Consider the following 22608-nt stretch of genomic DNA (forward strand, 5'->3'; position numbering starts at 1 on the left):
GGGACAAAGGCACGTGAAGTCATAGTCTTCAGCACCCAGTCTAGCATCTTATTACAGTTAAGACGGTACAGATGCATTGGCATGAAAGAAATAAAGCTGAAGAGCTAAGGCAAAAAGACTTCATTCTATGAAACCATCATGAAAGTGAAAAAACAACCATAGAACAGAAGAAAATATTTGCAAATCATTATTGGATGAGGGGCTGACAACCAGAATATACAAAGAACTCTTAGAATTCCATAGTAAAGGAACAAATAACTTAATTAAAAATGAGCAACATCTTTCAGCAGATATTTCTTCAGAAAAGGTATATGAATGGCCAATAAGCACATGAAAAGGTGCTGAGCATCATTAGTCATTTAGAAAATGCACATCAAAACCACAGTGAGCTATCACTAAGATGGTAGAATCAAGAAAACAGGTAGAGCAAATGTTGGTGAGGATGTGGGGAAATTGGTAACCCTATGCATTGCTGATTAAAATATAAAATGGTGCTGTGGCTTTAGAAAACATTCTGGCGGTTCTTCAAAAGGCTGATAGAATTACCATCCAACTCTACTCCTTCATATGTACCCAAGAGAAATGAAAACATATATCCACACAAAAACCTATACACAATATTTTTTATAATAGTCAAAAAGTGAGAAAACCTAAATGTCTATTAACTGATGAGTGGATGTAAAACGTGGTATATCCACACAATGGAATATTATTTAGCCATAAAAACATTATGAAGTACTGATACAGCACGCACAAACCTTGAAAACAGATGCTAGGTAAAAGAAGGCAGTCGTAAGTGACAACATACTATATGATTCCATTTCTATGAAATGTTCAAAGTGAGCAAATCTAATGAGAAAGAAAGTAGATTAGTGGCTGCCTCAGGCTAGGGGATGGGTAATAAGCAGATAAAGCTAATGAGTACCTGTTTCTTTTCAAGGAGGAACATGTTCTAAATTTAGATTATGATGATGGTCGCAAAAATCTTTCAATATATTAAAAGCATTGAATTGAATTGAATACTCTAAATGGGCGAATTTTATTATATTCAAAATTAAATCTCAAAAAGATACAAAAAAAATTTTTTAATGAACTTCATTTGATTAAGACCGCTCTATCCCTTTTTTCTCTAAACCCAGGTCAGAAATGGAAAAGAGCCATTCATTCTTAGTCTTCTGGGGAAAAACCTTCATGATCTGAATTTTACTTCATCTACATATATTTTTTATGCAGGCTATATCCATATTTACAACAACTTCCTAACTAGAAAGTATATAAGGATGGAAAATTAATGTGAAAGAGCTTTTTGAGTGCACTTACTTAGCTTGGTGATACTGTTGCCATAACACTGAAGGTCTCCTATGGATCTGCTTATTTTCTGTTCTGTATGCTTCATTGTCTTTGTGGTGGATTATATTATTTTTCAGTAAGTATTCCCTCACTTCTGAACCTGTTCCACCTCACTCCTAGGAGAAGTATATTTCCCAATGAATTTGGGTTTAGCTGGGTGACTTGCTTTGGCTTAGTAGTGAGGCAAGTAGTGACTCCTGCTAGTTCCAAATGGATGCTTGAAGAAGCTTCTAGATTTTCTGCCAATCTTCTTATAACTATCTAACAATAGAAGTGAGCAGTCCAGAAAAGTGTCTCTTTCAGCTTGAGTCCCAGATGAAAGACGCATGGAGCAGAACTGAAGTAAACATCAGCCCGAAGCACAGCTACCTGACTGTCCATGACCTTCAAGGGAGAAATACAGGTTTGCATTCTACTGATTTTTGTTTTACATAGCTTAACATCATGAAAGCTGACTAATGCAGTTGTCGTTTTATTCATTGAGAAGACATATTTTGAACACTACCATGCGTTAGAGTCCGTGGCTATTCTTTTTATTTATTTATTTATTTATTTAATGTTTTTTTTTATTATATTATGTTAGTCACTATACAGTACATCCCTGGTTTCTGATGCAAAGTTCAATGATTCATTAGCTGCGTATAACACCCAGTGTGGCTATTCTTTAGTATACAAAACTTGGTCTCTTCTATTGTCAAGCACCTTATAGGCTAGAAGGTAAAATACAAAAAGACACAAACAAAATACAAAATGTGTGGTGAGTGATACGAGAGATATAAAACATAATAAAACGTTTTGAGCAGAAACAGATTATTTCTGACTCAGAGGGATCACAGAGCAAGAGGTGGCATCTCCATTTCTTTAGGAGATTTATTTAGGAGATATATGTATATATAATCTAACATAATGTATTCAGTTATCAATATAGATCAGCACAAAGGTAAAGTACAATGAAGACTAAGGTGAAGGTAATTTAATATGGTGCTTTAATGTCATAGAATGAACCCTAATACACTGTAGATTTCCAGTGGTTAACAAATATTTCTTCTTAACTTTTTTTGTAGGTAAACTACTTTCTCTTTCCTTTTCTTTCTTTCTTCTTTCCCTATCTCTCTCATTCAATTATTTAAGGCACACTCACACCGCAGAGTACTTCCAGAGCTGAGGGAATTACTTTTCCCTGAGCACAGAGGTGCTTCATGCTGAATACATAAATCAAGTTCACTTGCATGGAGATGACAACCCCACTTGAGGGAAGAGTTCAGAGGAGAGGTGGGAACATCAGAAAGCTGTCTCCACTGATTTTAGTATTGGAAGAGGTCTTTACTACTTTAATTCCACTCCATCGTTATACTGGTGAAGAACAGAGGCACAGACAAGCCGAGGGACTCATTCAGTCACACAGCCTGTTAAGTGGCAGCCATGGCACCGGGGAGGAGGCCTCTTGATTCTCCATTCTGTTCTTACATTTATTTGTCATAACCCTAGTCAGATTTTTTTTACCTTGCCTGTGGTGAGCTCAATTTAAAGACCGAATGTAAAAGTTAGTAGTTTGGGGCCCAAGTCACAAGTACCTATATTTTGTGGACAGTTTACATAAGCCTGGACCAAAGAGGGGAATTGTGACTTCACATGGATGGACTGCAGTCATACAGGCATAAGGGCCCACTGTGGCCAGAACTGACAAATTTTTTCAAGATTGGATAAGGTTCTGAGACAAGATTATTGAGTGGGGAAGACCTTTACAAATAGAGGGGACAGTGTGGATAAAAACAGAGAAATGGGAACATGTACTTAAAGAAAAGCCAATGGTCTTATTAGAGTGTCTCTTAGTCAAGATAGGAGTGTGGATCCTCTAGCCCATACTGAGATAGGGATGAATTCATCCAAGCAAGCACCAGTGTGCAGAGAGGTCTACACCCAAGGACTAAGCAAATTGTTCTCCTCACTACGTGCCACTGTAGGACAGAGAACAACTAGAGCTTTGTGCTTTCCCCAAATGCTACTTCTGCCTTGACTATGATGCTAGACAAGCTCTGGAATTTACCTCATCCTTCAAAGTAGGAAGAAGTGGGCAGGGAAAATCCTAAAATGACTGAAAAATCCTTATAGCAACAGGTTTACTTGAAACTGACTACATTTTAAAAAATCATATTCTCATTTTATTTTTTATTTTAATTCCACTATAGTTAGCATACAGTGTTCTATTAGTTTCAGATGTACAAGACAGTGATTCCCTGTGCTCATCACAAGTGCACGCCTTAATCCTCATCACCTATTTCACCCATGCCCCCACCCACCTCCAGTCTGGTAACCATCAATTTGTTCTCTATAGGTAAGAGTCTGTTAAGATAAAGGAAGGTGGCAACAGAGTAGAAGGACCCTACACTCGTCTTGTCCCATGAACACTACTAGATAATGATCAAATCATCCTAAATAACCCAGAAATCAACCTGAAGACTGACAAAACAAACGCCACAACTAAACGGACAGAAGAGGCCACACTGAAGAAGGTAGGAAGTGTGGAGATGTAGTTTCGGGGAGAAATGGATCTTGAACTCTGCAGAGGGGAGAGAGAGCCATGGTCATATAGAAGGGCAAGAGAGAGATGAGCACACAGGGGAACACACGAAGAGAACATTTCCCCAAAGCCACTGACTTGGAAAATGAGAGGGGCTGAATTACATGAGTTATTGCAACCAGTGGGGCTTAAAGCCTAAAGTTTTAAAGGTGAGTGGAATTGGCTTGGATAGAGCCTGGAGGGCACTGCCCAACTCCTAGAGATAAGGCAAGCAAACAATCACAGTTGTACAGCATGGAAATAGCATATGATGAGCACCTAGGGCACGCAGTGGAGAGATTATTCTCTCTTCTTGGAACATATGCCTGAGAGGCAGCATTCATGGAGACACCTCTCCAGGGACAAACAAGCTGGCTGGTGCCATTTCCCTCCCTGGCTTCTCAGCATAAACACAGAGCCACATGTGGGAAGCAGTGTGGCACCAATATTGGCTGCCTAACTTTCTTACACCAAGTGCCCCACCTTTGCGCTCTGGTGGGACGGCCTTTCTCAGAAAAATTTGCCTCAATCCCAGTGCAGTGGGCCCCTTCCACAGAAGACCAGCAGAAACCCCTCTGTCCACACCATGGCTCCCAAACAGAGAGTTCTACAGGGCTTCAGTTCTAGTGGAAGGAATATCAGGTCTCATTTAAGAAGCAGACCAGACCACATCTAGTTAAAACTCACCACATTCCGGCCAGGGACCAAACACTACCCACTGCAGGCAAGGAGAGCTTCTGCAGACAACTGGCCAGAAGAATAGAGTAGCCAAAACAGAACACCACAGGTCATGCAGTGCACACTGGAGACACTCCCTGAAGTGCCAAGCCCTGGGCACTATATGACCTCTCCTTCATAAGGCCATTACTCTTAGGAGCAGGAGACATAACTGGTTTTTCTAACACTCAGAAGAAGGCCTAGACTTAGATAAAATGAAAAGAGGGAGGAATTTATACCAAATGAAAGAACAAGATAAGGTCATGGCCAGAGATCTAAGTAACAGATATAAATAATAGCCTGATGGAGAATTTTTTTTTTCTTAGAAAGAGAGAGAGAAGGGGTAAGGGAAGAAGGAGAGGGAGAGAGACAATCCAAAGCAGGCTCCATGCCCAATGCAGAACAGCACAGGGCTTGATCTCACAACACTGAGACCACAACCTGAGCCAAAATCAAGAGTCAGACACTCAACTGACTGAGCCATCTGGGCTCCCTGATGCCTGATGGAGAATTTAAAGCAACCTTCATAAAGATACACACTGGGCTTGAGAAAGGAATAGAAGACATCAGTGAGATCCTTACAATGGGGATAAAAGAGTTAAAAAGAATCAATCAGAGATGAAGAGTGTAATAAACAAGATTGGAAACATGCTTGATGGAAAGGACAGCAGGCTAGAAGAAGCAGAGGAACTAATAAGTGACAGCAGATAAAATAATGGAAAAGAATGAAGCTGAACAAAAGAGAGAAAGAAGAACTATGCAGCACAAGAATAGACTTAGAGAACTCAATAATTCCATCAAACATAATAACAGTTGTATTATAGGAGTCCCCGAGGAGAAAGAAAAGATGACAGAAAATTTATATAAGTTAATAATAGATAAAAACTTCCCCAATCTGGGAAAGGAAACAGACATGCAGCTACAGGAGGCACAGAGAACTCTTATTAAAATAAAAAAAGCAGGCCCACACCAAGACATGTTGTAATTAAATTTGCAAAATGTAGTGATAAAGAAAAATATCCTAAAAGCAGCAAGACAAAAGAAGTCCTTAACTTATGAGGCAAAACCCATAAGGTTACCTGGAGATTTCTCAATAGAAACATGGCAGGCCAGAAAGAAATGGCATGATATATTCAATGTACTAAATGAGAAAAATATGCAGCCAGGAATATTCTATCCAGCAAGGTTATCATTCAGAATAGAAGGAGAGATAAAGAGTTTCCTAGACAAACAAAACCTAAAGCAGTCCATGACCACTAAGTCAGCCCCGTGAGAAATATTAAAGGGGACTTCTTTGAGTGGAAAAGAGAGATCAAAAGTGACAAAGACAAGAAAGGATCAGAGAAAATCTCCAGAAACAATTACAAAACAAGTAATAAAATGACAATAAATATATATCTATCAACATGATACCCCATATCAATTTTTAAAAAAGGGTAAGAACCATATGATCATTTCAATAGATATAGAAAAAGCACTTGACAAAGTACAAACATACCTTCATGACAAAAACCCTCAACGAAGTAAGGTTAGGGGGAACATACCTCAACATCATAAAGGCCATCTATAAAAAAACCCACAGCTAATATCATCCTCAATGGGGAAAAACTGAGAACTTTTTCCCTACAGTCAGGAATAAGACAGGGATGTCCACTCTCACCACCGTTATTTAACATAGTACTGGAAGTCCTAGCCATAGCGATCAGACAACAAAAAAGAAAAATAAAAGGCATCCAATATTGGCGAGGACGAAGTCAAACTTTCACTATTTGCAGATGACATGATACTCTATATAGAAAACCCTGGCCTCGGGGCGCCTGGGTAGCGCAGTCGTTAAAGCGTCTGCCTTCGGCTCAGGGCGTGATCCCGGCGTTCCGGGATCGAGTCCCACATCGGGCTCCTCCGCTAGGAGCCTGCTTCTTCCTCTCTCACTCGCCTGCTGTGTTCCCTCTCTCGCTGGCTGTCTCTCTGTCACATAAATAAATAAAATCTTTAAAAAAAAAAAAAAAAAAGAAAACCCTGGCCTCCATCAAAAAGCTGCTGGAACTGATAAATGAAATCAATAAATCCCAGGTTACAAAATCAACACTCAGAAATATGTTGCATTCTTATACAACAATAATGAAGCAGCAGAAAGAGAAATCAAGGAATCAACCCCATTTTCAAATGCACCAAAAACAATAAGATACAGAAATAAACTTAACCAAAGAGGTGAAAGATCTATATTCTTAAAACTATGAAACATTGATGAAAGAAATTGAAGAGGACTCAAAGAAATGGAAAAATATTCCATGCTCATGGATTGGAAGAACAAATATTGTTAAAATGTCTGTACTTCCCAAAGCAATCTACCCATTTAATGCAATCCCTATCAAAATATCACCAGCATCTTTCACAGAGCTAGAATAAACAATCCTAAAATTTGCATGAACCCACAAAAGACCCCAAATAGCTAAAGTAAACTTGAAAAAGAAAAGCAAAGCTGGAGTCATCACAATTCCAGACTTCAAGTTATTTTACAAAGAAGTAGTGATCAAAACAGTACGGTACTGGCACAAAAATAGACACATGGATCAATGGAACAGAATATAGTGTCCAGAAATAAACCCACAACTATGTGGTCAATTGGTCTTCAACAAAGCAGGAAAGAATATCCAATGGGAAAAAATAGTCTCTTCAACAAATGGTGTTGGGAAAACTGGACAGCCACATGCAGAAGAATGAAACTGGCCTACTTTTTGTCACCATACACAAAAATAAATTCAAAATGGATGAAACACCTAAATGTGAGACCTGAAACCATAAAAGTACTTGAAAAAAGCATAGACAGTAATTTCTCTGACATTGACCAAGCAACTTTTTTCTAAATATGTCTCCTGAAGCAAGGGAAACAAAAGCAAAAATAAACTATTGGGACTACACCAAAATAAAAAGCTTCTGCACAGAGAAGAAAATAATCAGCAAAACTAACAGGCAGCCTATGGAATATGAGAAGAAATTTGCAAATGACATATCTGATAAAGTGTTAGTATCCAAAATATATAAGAACTTACAAAACTCAATACACCAAAAATTAATAATCCAATTAAAAATGGGCAGAAGACATGAAAAGATATTTTTCCAAAGAAGACATCAGATGCCAACAGACACATGCAAAGATGCTCAACATCACTCATCATCAGGGAAATGCAAATCAAAACCACAATGAGATATCACCTCACACCTGTCAGAATGGCTAAAATCAACAACACATGAAACAACAGGAGTTGGCGAGGATGCAGAGAAAGGGGAACTGCCTAACACTGTTGATAGGAATGCAGCCACTGTGGAAAACAGTATGGAGGTTCCTCAAAAAGTTAAAAATAGAACTATCCTGGGTTCCAGCAATCCCACTATTCGGAATTTACCTGCAGAATACAAAAATATTAATTCAAAGGGATACATGCACCCCAATGTTTATAGCAGCATTATCTACAATAACCAAATAATGAAAACAGGCCAAGTGTCCATTAGCTGATTAATGGCTAAAGAAGGAGTGATATATATATATATATATATATATATATATATATGTACATGTATATATCACTTGGGCAGTTTCCGTAACTGGGCTATTGTATATATAGATCTATACCTATGTATATGAATGTACATATACATATAGATATACATATGTATATGGATGGAGCTAGAGAGTATTATGCTAAGTGAAATAAGTCAGAGAGAAGCAAACACCATATGATTTCACTTATATGTGGAATTTAAGAAACAAAACAAATGAACAAAGGGGGGGAAAAGAGACAGAGAGGCAAACCAAGAAACAGACTCAGAGAGAACTATAGAGAACAAACTGATGGTTATCAGTAGGCAGGTGGGTGGAGGGATAGGTTAAATAGGTGATGGGTTTAAGGAATGCACTTGTAATGAATACCGGTGTTGTATGGAAGTGTTGAATCACTGTACTGTATATCTGAAACTAATATTATGCTATATGTTTACTAATTGGAATTTAAATAAAAACCTTAAAAAATGGAAATGTGATTTTAAAAATTACATCACAAAAAGATTTTTGAAAAGAGTGAGTTTGTCTCTTTCTCTCTCTCTTTTCCTTTGCTCATTTGTTTTATTTCTCAAATTTCACATATGAGTGAGATCATATGGTATTTGTCTTTCTCTGACTGACTTATTTCACTTAGCATTTATTATACCCTCTAGTTCCATCCATGTCATTGCAAATGGCAAGATTTCATTCTTCATTATGGCTGAGTAATATTTCATTGTATATACAAATACCACATCTTCTTTATCCATTCATCCATTGATGGACGCTTGGGCAGCTTCCATAACTGGGCTATTGTAAATAACGCTGCTATAAACATACGGGTATATGAATGCCTTTGGATTAGCATTTTTCTTTTTGGAGGGTAAATACTCAGCAGTGTGTTTACTGGATCATAGGGTAGATCTATTTTTAATTTTTTGAGGAACCTCCATACTGTTTTCCACAGTGGCTGCACCAGTTTGCAACAGTGCAAGAGCGTTCCCTTTTCTTTGCATCCTCACCGATACTTGTTTCTTGTGCTGATTTTAGCCATTCTGACAGGCATGAGGTGATAGCTCATTTGTGGTTTGATTTGCATTCCCTTGATGATGAGTGATGTTGAGCATCTTTTCATGTGTCTGTTGGCATCTGGATGTCTTCTTTGGGAAAATGTCTATTCATGTCTTCTGCCAATTTTTAAATTGGATTATTAATTTTTGGTGTGTTGAGTTTTATAAGTTCTTCATATTTTTTGGATGCTAACCCTTTATGGAATAAGTCATTTGCAAATATCTTTGATTTTTTTATATTCAGGGATAATGAGACCTTAAAATAAACTTTAGATTTAGTTACAGAAACATATAGGCAGTTGAAGTTCTGCATACTTCACTATGAAAGTCATACACACAGGAAGGGAACAGCTATTCTAAACAAGGCTATATATCTTAGATACCCAGGTGCTTGGGTTCTTGTCCAAATGTCTTGGTCTTTTAAATAACTGTTCCATTTCATTCCCTTTGCTAACATAAAGTCCTATGAATTTTCCATATACTGTGCTATGACTAAGACCTAACCAAAACCAACACACCCAAAAGAAAAATCAACACATTTGCTCTTTTTCTATACTGAAGGCATGCTTTGGAAATGTGGAATTTCCTCCCAAATGTTTCTGTTAAACCATCCCTACTCAGAAACTCCAACTTGTTTTAAAAATATATTTATAATAAGAGAAACCCCAAGGTACCCTTATTATAATATGCAAAAATGGACCATCAACATACTAAAAGGACTCAAAACTATGGTGAAATTATTTAGACGTTTTTGGTAGTCTGAATTTTAACTTTGACTTAGGTACACTTTTGTGAAATCAATCAAAAGAATAGGAAAATATATGCTTCAATTTCTTTCAGTCAATTTTAGGATAATCACTGGGTCTGCAGTAGGTTTCAGTACAATCTCTTGCAGCAAGAATTGCAGGAGACAGACTGTGGCATCTCCAACGAACTCCAGGGGGAACGTTGGAGCGGGCATTAAATAAGCGAGCCCCTAGATGACCTCTAGGCCTTTTCCAGCTGTCGCATTCTTTGGTTCTACTTCTTTTTTCATGAACCTTTTAGACTTACGGATTGACAAATGAATCCTTTAGAATTTTAATTTTTTCTCCCAATAATCTATGTTTTATTCAAAGTCCATTGGAGCTAATTTTATTCATCTTTCTAAAAGTTGATTCAGATTTTTTCTTTATACCTACGTATACGGAGGGGGTGTTAGTGCTGGAAGAACTGTACCATCCTATGTATCTTTTAATCTCAGATCAATTAACTCTCCCTTGTTGATTGCAAGTAATCGTATATCACTGAGGAAAAGTATTACCCCACAAAAAGAGAAAGTGAGCTATATTCCCATACAGCTTTATTGGCAGATTCAAGGATAGGGTTGAGTTTGGGGGCAGTTAACAGTACTGATAGTTTCCTTTCAAACACAATTTTGCTATATATAAAGCTCAGAAATATAAAGCCCAGAAACAATTGCAATCAATGTAATTGTGTAAAAAGTATGACATGCTAGGAAGGAGTGCCACGAGAGTACAGAGAAGAAAGGGAGAACCAGGAAGAAAAATAACATAAGTTTAAATATCCCAGAAAAGAAGTATGACTAAAGTCTGAACGGGGAAAGATATTCAATTAACAGTAGAATATAATATAAAAAGAAAAAGAAAACTGGGGTGCCTGGATGACTCTGTAGGTTAAGCATCCAACTCTTGATCTGGGCTCAGGTCATGATCTCGGGGTTGTGAGATCAAGCTCCGTGTTGGGCTCCATGCTGCGTGTGGAACCTGCTTAAGATTCTTTCTCCCTCTGTCCTTCCCCCGTTCCCGCTCCCCACCGCCCCCCTCCTGTCTCTTTCTCTCTCCCTGGGGGACAAAAAAAAGTAAACAGAAAATAAAAAAAGATGGATTTGGAGAACTAAAAGTAAACAGTGGAAAATGAGAAATTACTAGTCTGAGTGAAGAGCTAGTACTCCAGAAAAATGAGGTGAAAATAATTCCTAAGTGCTAATATCCTTCTTACCAGCATACTTGATGCATGTCTACATCACTATGTTTATTCTCATCTTGGTGGCTTATTTAACCCATGACTATGTTGTTATAGGGTATTTAAGTATTTTGTTAATATACTCTTAAACTTCAGACAGGTAAATAAACAAGTGAACAGTCAATAGACTACATATATACTTATATATACATTAATTAACAGAAGGTTAAGATAATTGAGGTGGAACTAAAAACAATTCTTTAACTTTTCTCCAAAATATTACTTTTCTTAAGTCCATTCAAAAAGAGTATACACAATAGGGGCACCTGGGTGGCTGAGCTGGTTAAGCATCTGCCTTCGGCTCAGGTCATGATCCCAGGGTCCTGGGCAGCGAGTCTGCTAGTCCCTCTGCCTGCCACTTCCCCTGCTTGTACCCTCTCTCTCTCTCTGACAAATAAATAAATAAAATCTTTAAAAATAATAATAGTAAGATTATTTTATAAATTATTTAAACACAAATTCTTATGCATATAATATCAAAGATTTGCTGTCACATTTATAATTATAAAATATTTTTAAATGATAATCAAAAATTATGCCAAGATTCTTACAGCATTAAAACCTAGGTTATATTAAATATTTTGAAGAGAAGTTGAAAAGTATGACCAGAAATATCTTCACGATGATGGATAAAAAAAAGTAAAATAATTTTTTCACTTTAATTTTGCTGTTACTGTTTAATTCATAAATAATTTACATTTAAATTCATCAATGTCTTTAAATCAATAAAGTAATTTGAGATAAGAGATCCAAAGTAGATGTATCTAGACCCCTTTAACTTTTCTGGTTGTCCAAGAGACCCATTTTAAAGCAAGACTCCTGCAGTCCAAGGGGCGTTTTCAGTGGGTACTACTCAAATGCCTTTCTTTGCAAGAAGATTTTGATGGATCCCGAACCAAACTAAAGGGCTATGTAAGCAAATTCAGTGCTGCAGATCTAGTTCATACTACTTTGTGCTCTTTCTTCAGAGAAGTAGGGAATATCATTGTTTATTGGAAGGAACTTAGACATCTCATGCAGCAGCAAGAGGAAGACTGGGAAGGTGATGGCTTACTCTTGGTCATTTGGCTCCTATGAACCAGAGCTGCAAGTGGGATGCCCATCTTTTGATTTTTAGAGCCCTGCTCTTTTTACTTCCCTGTGCTCTTATTATTTTTCTTTACTTTCTCTAAGCCCAATTTTTAAAAAGTAGCTTTGGGAATAAGTCTTAAATATTTAAATGCATGGCATTAGGTGAAAAAAAGGCTAATTGTAGTTTCCCCCGTGAGTAAAGATTAGACACATGATTGCAAAACATAGGCAGTATTGCACCTGCCTTACAAATGGCTTCTTTTTAAGAACACAGTGCAATTAAACACATAGTTCCGTGCTGATAATCAGAACTCCTGATCTATACCCCAAGTTTAGTTACTACCACATTGTATGATCTTTCAATTAACATTTATTGAGCAAACTGCTCTGGAGAAGTGCTGAGCTAATAACAATAATGATTCTCATTTTTTGAGCAATTATTTTATGCCAGGCACTGTTTTGAAAATTTTCCTTGTATTAAGTTATTTAACCCTCAAAACAATCCCATAAAGTCATACTTTTTTTTTTTTAAGATTTTATTTATCTATTTGAGAGAGAGAATGAGCGTGAGAGAGAGCACAAGCAGGGGGCTGGGGCAGAGGGAGAGGACAAAACAGACTCCCTGCTGAGCAGGGAGCCTGATGCAGGGCTCGATCCCAGGACCCTGGGATCATGACCTGAGCTGAAGGCAGATGCTTAACCGACTGAGCCACCCAGGCGCCCCCAAAGTTATATTCTTATCTGCATTTTACAGATGAAAAAAACAGACTCAGGCCAAGTAACTTGCCTAAGGTCACAGGGTAAGTGGTAGGGCCAGTGTTCAAACTGAGACAGAGCGCCCCTCAATGAATATGATGAAGTCTGTCTCTGCAGAGCTCTGGGGGCTGAGAAACAACCTCAAACAATGGGGCTGATGTTTCCAGTTGTGTGTGTGTGTGTGTTGGGAAGTAGTTCACTGCGTTTAACCTTCCTTCTTTGTCAGCCTTAAGGAGATTTAAATTGTGGCAGCATGAATTCCAAAGGGAAAAGAAAACATTAGCATTTAGGTTCTAATGAATCTGATTTTTGAATTAGATTTTTCAATTACGAAATAGGCTTGAAAGGCAGGCACTTATCAGTTATGATAGGAAGAGAAGAAAGCTATATTAAGTTCCAGGCCAGATGTCCAGATCAGAGTTTCATGTAGGGGGAGATTGGGGGGGGGGGCAACCAATCTACAAGAAATGGAGGAAGTCCCCATTCTACAACCAGGGATAGTGGGAATAAGATGGTCAAAAGAGGTATTGTATGTTTGATAGAATTTGGAAATATTGGGGGCAGGAGAGTTTAGGAGTCTGTTGTTCTGGCGTAAATCGGGGCAGAGCACCATGTTCAGGCAGAGAAAGGGTCTGGTTCGTGCTCCTGAACTCCTCACACATCTGGTGTGATGGGGATACTAAGTGGAGAGGCAGCTAACAGCAAGAGAGCTGGGGGCGGACCACCTGGAGCAGGGGGCAGGATGGAAGACATGACAGAGACTTAGAGGAAGCCATAGCAGGAGGGGAGCTAAGTCAGCAAGAAGGGGCCAGTGGGTCTTCCTGAGCTGAGATAGAGGGGGGTGTGAGCCATTGGACAGCGCAGCCCCTGTCCGCTGGGAGGAGGGAGGAGCTGAAAGCACGACGTGTATTGGAGGTCCTTACCCTCCCCCATCAGAGGCAGGACATTCTCTCCCCCAAAAAACTCAGAGGCCAACCCCGGGAGTTGGGTGGGGTTTGGAGAACTGCAGATAAGAGTCTAAGCAATTGTTTCAAAGACAGCATTATCAATGGGCTATTTAAATTATTGGATCAAACTCAGTTTACAAAGCTGGAATACATTTGGTGGTTTTATCTCCCAGAGCAAGAGGAGTAAAGGCAGTTGTTGATCAAGAGGAAGTCCAGAAAATCTATAAACAAAATATCTGCACAAATGAGTTTTGGTAGTCCTCTTTTCCTCTTTTTCAATCCTGCTCTTCATATAAGCAATTAACTACCATAAAGTCTGGGAAGTTTTATAGGAGAATGAAAAAAAAGGCACTTAATGTGTCAGACGCTGTCCTAAGCACCCTGTTGACTACTAAGGCTTACAACATTCCAATGAATTGTTGCTATTTTTATCCCCATTTTGCAGATGAGGACACTGAGGCACAGAGAAGTTAACTGGCTCAACGTCACACCATCTGTAAGTGGCAGAACTGGGATTGAACCCAGACAGTCTGGCTCTTGAGTCTGTGCTGTTAACCTCCATGTTACTGCATACACAAAGAGTGAAGAGAGTACAAAGATGGTGCGATGTCCTTTGCCCATTTGCAGGGCAGGCTTCTCAGAGGAAGTGGGGCTGGGACTTGGCCTTGTGGGGAAGAAGGGAAGCAAAGAGGGTAAAAAACAGGGAAGGCAAAGGCACCAAATCCTAAAGCAACATGCATTCAGGGAAGAACAGTTAATTGGGAATGCTTCACAGTCCGGTAGGCTCACTCACTAGCTAACCGATCATCCGCCTGTGATTAAAATTCAAGCCTCAGCAGGGTAGCTCACAAAGAGTCAACACCAGGAGAATTCAACCTGAGAACGCCGCAGGTCTGCTGTGTCCTGCAAGGCTGAGCGACACAGGGTGGAGGAGAGGGGCCGTGGCTAGATCCTGACAGTCCTCAGCTTCCCAGCTCATGACAAGCTGAGAGCCTGAGCAGAAAAGGGAATCAGAGGAGTCTAGGAGCATGGACATTCCCTCAGCCTATGAAGTGCTCTGAAAATTTTTTCTGGCTTAGAATATTTTCCTACATGTTTATCGGCCATTTGTATTTCTTACTTTGTACATTTTTAGTATATGTATTTTGTCTTTTTTTTTAAATTGACTATTCATCTTCTTAAACACTTGGCTTTTTTATATACTTAGAATATTAACTGATATATGGTGTGAATGTTTTGCTCAGTTGCTATTTACCTCTTAAACTTTTAGAAAGTGTTTTTTATATAAAAGTTTAAAATTTTTGTGTGGTTAAATCTAAACATTTTCCTTTATGGTTTATTCATTTGTTTATACTACTGAAAAATTCTTTCTTACTCTAGTTCTGAAAACAGCCCTATATTTTCTTACATTGGCTTTTTGGTTCTATTACAGCCTAGAGGGTAGAAGCCCAGATTCCGAGTCCAAAGAAAGTGAGGCTAAATTCTTATTCTGCCCTTCTCTGGCTGTGAGAATTTTCCATCCTTCTGTTTCCTCACTTACTGTGAGCCAGGCACTCAAAACTCCAATGAGAGAAGTAATGTCCCGATTATGCTGTTGGGAAAATGGATACTCAGAGAGGTGAGATTACCCACGTGGAGACATGCAACCGGATACAGATTCGCCTGTGCTCTCACTCATTTCACTTACTTCACACCAATTCACACAAAACATTACCATTTTATTCCTTTACAACATTGTACAATATGTTTTGCTATCATGGGGGGGGGGGGGGCGTTTGCAGCTATCACCAAAAGAAAGTGTTGTGCATTTTTACTTGCAGACATGTATCTTAACCTTGGTGTTTAAACTACCTGTTGGCTCCGCCTGGTATTCAGAGCCTGTGATGTCTTCCGAGGACTTAGTTATCATATGTGGCTCTTTCAAAGACACTACTAAAGGCCAGGGCTTGGCGGACAGTCTCTCTAGCGGGACCTACAAAGGACAAGGGGTCCAGAGAGAGAATAGAAGCCATCTTCTGCTTGATCAGTGACTCTTAGTAGGTTTCTCCATCAGGAATAAAATAAATATGGTGTAAGTAGGTGATAGGAATATTCCACTCCCCCCGTGTTGCTTGAGGCAAGAACTGTCTATAGATGGTGTGGGTTCAGTTCAGAGTATTTTTTCAAGTTTTCATTTAATCTGATTAGAAACAGCTGGAGAATCAGAATGACTGCATAACTTCTCCCATGATGCAGAGGGAAAGAATGTTCACAGTGACATAACCACAAGTTACCATCCTGGCTTGATTCACGCAGGAAAACAATTCGCATTACTTAAATTACAAACCCCAAACTTCTTGTCCTTTCAGTATTCATCTTTATGTCTGTTCAGATTAATAGTGTCCCCCTACCCCCGCTGCTGTCACATGTGCTAATTATTACATAATTAACGTTCTTTTTGTCTTTACAAAGTTTTTTTTTAAAGTATTCATATCAATATAAGATTCTTAACAATCAATAGTAATTACTTTCATTATGTAATCATGGAGAGAATTTTCTCTAGACAGATGGAAGACTCAGATGTTGACCCAGCACTGAAGAAATGTGCTCCTAGGAGAGCAGAAGCCACTTCTGTTGCTAACAATTTAGCCTCAAGGCAGTAATGTGCCCCTGCCCTCCCCCCCCACCATGCCCCAAGCCCGGCTCCAGCCCCTTTCCTGGAGATCTTCCCAGGCACTGGCCCAACTTTGTCCTCAGATCCTTGATTGAGTCCAAGACTAGTTTTACTGAGAAGCTGGAAGATTTTTTTGCTAATCTTTTCTATTCTTCATTGTATAATGCAGAAAATTAAATCAAAATTTTAAGTGTCAACCTCACAGAACCATTGGCAGAATAAACAGTACAATTTCTGTATTGTGTTTTAAATAAAATGAGTTGCCCAATGATGAAAACTAATAGTACTTCGCTTTGAAATGTGAAAATACAGAAAAGAAAGGAGATAAAAGAGAGAGAAAAGGCAATCCATAATCTTACTACCTCCAAACAACCACTATTAACGTTATGTTTATCCAGTAATAGCATTTTATTCTCTTTCGCCTCTCTCTGTTCTCCCCCATCTCATCCAGAGGTTGGTTACTTTATTTTCTCTCACAAATAGGGCAGAGAGGTGAAAAGGGAAATGGGTACAATGGGACCCATGCCCTGAAACATTGTTGGGGTTAATAACTTACCATGGCCTTGGATCTCTACATACCATGTCTTTCCAGCCCCCACTAGACCTAGAATATTTATCAGCTTACTTCTTAATTATCTACAGCTATCTCAGTAGAGGTTAGTGGATAAGCATCTGTAAGCAGGGGTGGGATAAAAGTGGAAGCATGTGATCAGGATACAGAAGGACCAATTTTTCCATGACTACTTGGCCCTGGCCCTACAAATTCTAGGTGCTGCATCTGACCCTACTTTCCGCCCCTCCAATGGCTCTTATTTTGTCATATCCAGATCGTTTTAAAATTCCTTTTCTCCTGGTATGGCAGAGACAGTTAAGACTCACCAAACATTCCATTTGCTCATCAACAATTCTAGCCCTTCTTCAGTTAGACAAGGCTGTGTGATTAACTCTCTCTTCCCTTGCTGATGAGGAGGACTGGTGCTCTATCCAGGTGCTGCAGCTCCAAGATGGAATATTGAGGGATTATGTGTTATAAAACCCTTGCTGACCCATGTGGGACACATTGTGTGGGAGAGAAAAATAAATGTGTTTTAAGTCCTTAAAATTTGGGGTTTATTATTGTAGCACAATCTAGCACATTCTCACTAAAACAACTGGAGTCTCAGTAGACACTATATTTGATGTTTTTATATCCTTGAAATAAGAATTTGATCATAGTGTTTCCTTCTTTAAAAAAAAAGAAAAGATTTTATTTATTAGAGAGTGAGCAAGAGAGAGAGCACAAGCAGAAGGCAGACACTTAGCCAACTGAGCCATCCAGGCGCCCCAGTATTTCCTTCCTCAAAAATTATCAGGGTCTAGCTATTACCTAAATGATAAGGTACAAGTGCTTTACCCCGGCAGACCACCTGTCCAACCTGCCCCTGTAATACCAGGCTAATCTGGAGTTACGCCCCGCAACCTAGATCCTAAATTGCAGCCGCACTAATTCCTATGCCATTCCTCAAGATGCCTTTTCCTGACTACCCCGGTCCTTTCAATGTTATCAGATCTTTCTTCATGTGGTTTTCTTTGCTTAGCTGGCTCTCGTATTTCTCTGTCTGGCACATTGTTACATACCCTATAAGACCCAGCTCAAATATATCCGTGAAGCTGAACCCAACTTCCCAAAGCACTGTCCGCTCCTTCTTCCAAATTGCCACAGTGCTGGCTGGAGTCTCTCCTTCAGAAAGTCTCCTGCCACATGATTTATTTACATGTCCACTTTTCCAACAAGATGGTTTTCTTAAAGTGGCGGCATAAGATATTCTCTTGTAGCACAATGGCAGCTGCATGGATATGAATATGTATTCTCTATAGAAGCGACACTTGTGGCCGCAAGGGGCGGTTTAGGAGCAGCTTAAGCCCCTCTAAGGTTTTTGTCAGTCTACCCTCCCTCATCACTGGTATGTAAAACTGCTGTTTCTCAAGTCTATTGTTATGTTAAGCCGATTTAAGATAAGTCCTCTGCCTACTCTTCCTCTAATCAGAATGTTAGCCCTGAATCTCTCCAACATCAAAAATTTTAAAGCCAATACTTAGTACCCCTATAACAATACCTACCCATAATAGATGCTTACCAAAAACGTGCTGATAATAAAAAGAATAACAGCTGATGGTTACAGAGCACTTACTGTGTGCTAGGCAATAAACTGAATATTTATATGCACTACTGTATTCATTACGCCCAGGTTGCTGTGGCTGGTGAGTGACAGAGCTAAGATTTAAATCCAAGTTCTCCATCTTCACAGTCTTTGTATTGATTAATTAAGGGGCACTTAGAATTGATTCTTATTATCTCACACAATAGCACTTAAGCATGAAAATCACCTCCTGGGAAATATTCTATTCAAGAGTCAGGTCTCTACAGATGGTGCAATGGGCCCCAAACACACAATTCTCTATAACAGGCACGTTTGCCATTTTCAAATGGTCAGAGTGGTGTCAGCATGTTGTGTTTTATGGCTCTCGCTGGTATGGCGCAGTGGTTAAATCTCTGTTGTCTATAGAACGAGATCTGGTCCCAGGTCTGCTGCTTAGCAGTCAAACTGTTAAGATTTAGTTGGACAGTTAGGTAGTCAGGGCCAGGGTCCCCAACAAGAAAATTTGGAGTCAGGGCAGCTAACACAAAACACCACTGACATCTGTTTTGCAGCTTAGACAGGACCACACTAGCATTCTGCTTTGCAGCCTTTGCAGAAACGATTTCTGCAAAACATCCTCAAATAAGACAATTAACCACAAAGCTTTCGTCACCATCATGGGCAAGGAGCAATTAAGACATAAGCCCCCAGATGTCAGCAAAAAAGACCATCTGCACGTAGACAATAACGTAATAGGTAGATAGATACGTGACCAAGGCCCTGATTGGCACGACTCAGTACACCCTGATTGCTGAAGATAGTTCCGCAAATGAGCTCATAAAAACCCCTAAACTTAGAAACTCTGAGGGCAGCCCTGTTGGGTCCCCTCCCTCTCTGGGAGCTTTATACTCTTGCTCAATAAACACCACCCTTCGTCTGGTCGACCTCTTCATTCTGCGAAGCGGTGTGACCGAGAACTGTGGGCACTAAAGGCAGAGAATTTCTGCAACAAAGTGCCCTTGCAAGTTATTTAACCTCTCTTTCCCCTCATTTCCTCCGTAGAAAATGGGGTAAAATACTAGACTGACCTCATAGGGTGGTGTGAGGATTGCGTGCGGTGATGCACAGCGGACACGTAGCAAGTGGCCTCGTGCTCACTACTGCTCATTATTTTTCTGATGCATCATCATTACCATAGGAGAGAGTGTGCAGGTATTAACACGCTTTCCTCTCATTAATAGGCTCAGCTAGAATGAGGGCCATTCCTGAGCCATCTGTGAACCCAACATTCCCCTCAGTGCATTGAGAACCGGGCAGCGCTCAACAGAGGCACTGTCAAAATAGGTGTCCAGACCCAAGTCGATTCTTGGCTGTGCATACAGCAGGGCCTCTCAGAGCCTTTTGACTCCATCTCTGGACAACGCAGATAAGGCTATATAAATTTCTGACTTAACTCTGAAATCAGTGTATAAAGAAAATAGAGGTGGAAGTTGTTTGGTTATGTGAAATTTGTGATTTAAAAAAAGATGTATAGGGGGACCGGGGTGGTTCAGTCAGTTGGGTGTCTGACTCTTGGTTTGGGCTGGGGTCGCGCTCAGCAGGGAGTCTGCTTGAAAAATCTCCCTCTGCCCCCTCCTCCATTCACCCCCACCTTTGTGTGCACTTTTTCTCTCTCCCTCTCAAATAAATAAATCTTTAAAAAATAAACAAATAAAATAAAAAAGGTATATAATCATGTGTAGCCTACTAAGGAAAATAAACTGTGAATTTTAAGAATGAAAGCTATGTGAGAAATGGATTAAGTATTTTCTATGATAAATTCGTCTAATATTCTGTACATGATTTTTTAAAAAGCTTAAAATGTTCATTTGTTCATTCATTCAACATTTTATTTACCATGACCCAGGAACTGTGGGAGTCACTTTCACATATTGTCTCATTTAATCTCATTCCATATGCCCACCAATCCCATGAAATGGTCAACTGTAGAGAGCAAAATGGAGTCTGTCATGTCAAGCAGGAGGCTGTGTCAAGCGATGAGGTAAGCAGTTAACGGTACTGTAGCTACAAGGTATCGCGCATCAGCTAACACTCCAGCACTACTAACAAGCAGAACCAGACAAGGGCTTCAGGGGCCCCGAGACCAATTAAATCCCTTTAAAAAGAGGAGGATTTGGGCAGCAAACTTTCAGACTCCTTAGATGTGACCCCTCCATGTCTGACCACTTCAAAAAGGCAACTGCCGCCGAAGGCTCTGCCCATTGATCCCCGTGATCTCGGAACAGAACCGAGAGCCCTCAGTGCTTGAACCTAAGAAGCGGTAAGTGTGGAGAGCCGACCCCGACGAGACAGAGGCCTTATCTCAGCCGTGCGCCCACAGACTGACTTCACAGTCGGTTCGAGCACTTCCTGCACCCTTCTGTTATCTCGTGTGTTGTGTGACGCGTCTTCTGTCCCGCTCTGGGTGCTGTGTAAGAAGCCAAGTTTAATCACATGGTGAGTTGCCATTGAGTTTGGAATCCTGAACCTGCTTTGTTACTGGGATTAACTTGGCTCTATGATTGAATAAAGCTGACACTGTGGAAAGACACAATGCGAGTGTGTGCCTTCATAGCGTGCTCGTGACAGCAAGCTCTTCTCATTTTACCAAGGAAGAGCTGAGGCTACGCTCCTTTACAAAAGTTGCAGCCAAAGGCAGAACTAATGCCTATAGTTCTTAATGTTTTTATCAGTATGCAGGACGGTGCTCCAAGGTTATTCACGCCTCTCCCTACAGACACACAGTCAGTAAGTAAAGAGCTCAAATCAACAGACAGTTGTCTAGATTGCCTTTCAAGTCATTTTAGCCCACAATTCACACCTAAACCTTGCCCTCCTTAGGCAGAAACCAGAAACTAAAGGGTTTAGGAGGAAACAATCTGCTTTTAATTACTTGGAGGATGTTCATTCAGCTTGAGATTCATTTCATATGCTTTCACTCTCTCTTCCTTCAGAAGAATTTTCCTGCTTAAAAGTTACATCTGTGGGAGAGAAAAGGTAAGAAGGTGTAAGCTCTATCCATTCAATTTTTCAGAAAAGCCCTGGAAACAAGAAGTCAGAGGGAAATGAGTTGTACTAGTTCAAATGGAATTTAGCAATACTGAACAACATAGGCGGTCTCTGCTCCTACGACATAATGTATTTCTAGGAATCACAATATAAGGGGCATCTTTAGAAACCCTCTAAGCAGCGGCTGTTGCACAGGCTTGTATCTGGCCAATGGGTACTTTTTCTTTTCCCCTGCCATTTTTGTTGAAAGATACTGTGGAAATAGTAAGAAAACTCTTGACTTTTTAGGCAATGCTAGAATTGGGGATAAAGTAATCAAGTCCCTCCAGCACCATTTTTGGAATACCACTCTCTCTGACAGGGACATTATGGCAGTGTGGCACGCAGAGGCTTTGAAAAAACACAGACCTGCTTTCAAATTCAGATTCCACTTCCTACTGTGTGATGTCAGACAAACTGTCCACCTTTCTCAGCTCTACTGGTGTGACCTGTACATTCAGTATAATAAAGCCTAACTGTAGATGGTTCTGAGACTCAATGAGTTGTCGTATTTATACAAAATTCCAGGGCCCTGGCACACCCTTACTAGCATTCAAGAAGGTTAACCATCTGTTATTCCCCTGGTCCCCTTCTGTCATCCTTCATTATGGGGTGTCTTCTCCATAGCCTGTTATCTTTGCCCGAGGTACCCCTCCTAGGTCCTGTGGCTGAGCTGCTTGGTCACCAGCTCTCACTGGTGGCCCAACTGTA

General features: G+C 39.9%; 1 protein-coding gene across 2 annotated transcripts in view; it reads right to left on the reverse strand.

Annotated features, from left to right (window-relative positions):
- Positions 1-22608, reverse strand: part of PSD3 (pleckstrin and Sec7 domain containing 3) — a 702408-nt gene that overhangs the window by 646439 nt on the left and 33361 nt on the right. For both annotated transcript variants that reach the window (XM_044379268.3, XM_048226255.2), the window contains exon 2: positions 21743-21830. The gene's annotated coding sequence lies outside the window, so the exon portion shown is untranslated. The remainder of the gene's footprint in view (positions 1-21742; positions 21831-22608) is intronic.

The sequence above is a fragment of the Ursus arctos genome, unplaced genomic scaffold, assembly GCF_023065955.2.
Source record: "Ursus arctos isolate Adak ecotype North America unplaced genomic scaffold, UrsArc2.0 scaffold_27, whole genome shotgun sequence".
Taxonomy (NCBI): Eukaryota; Metazoa; Chordata; class Mammalia; order Carnivora; family Ursidae; genus Ursus; species Ursus arctos.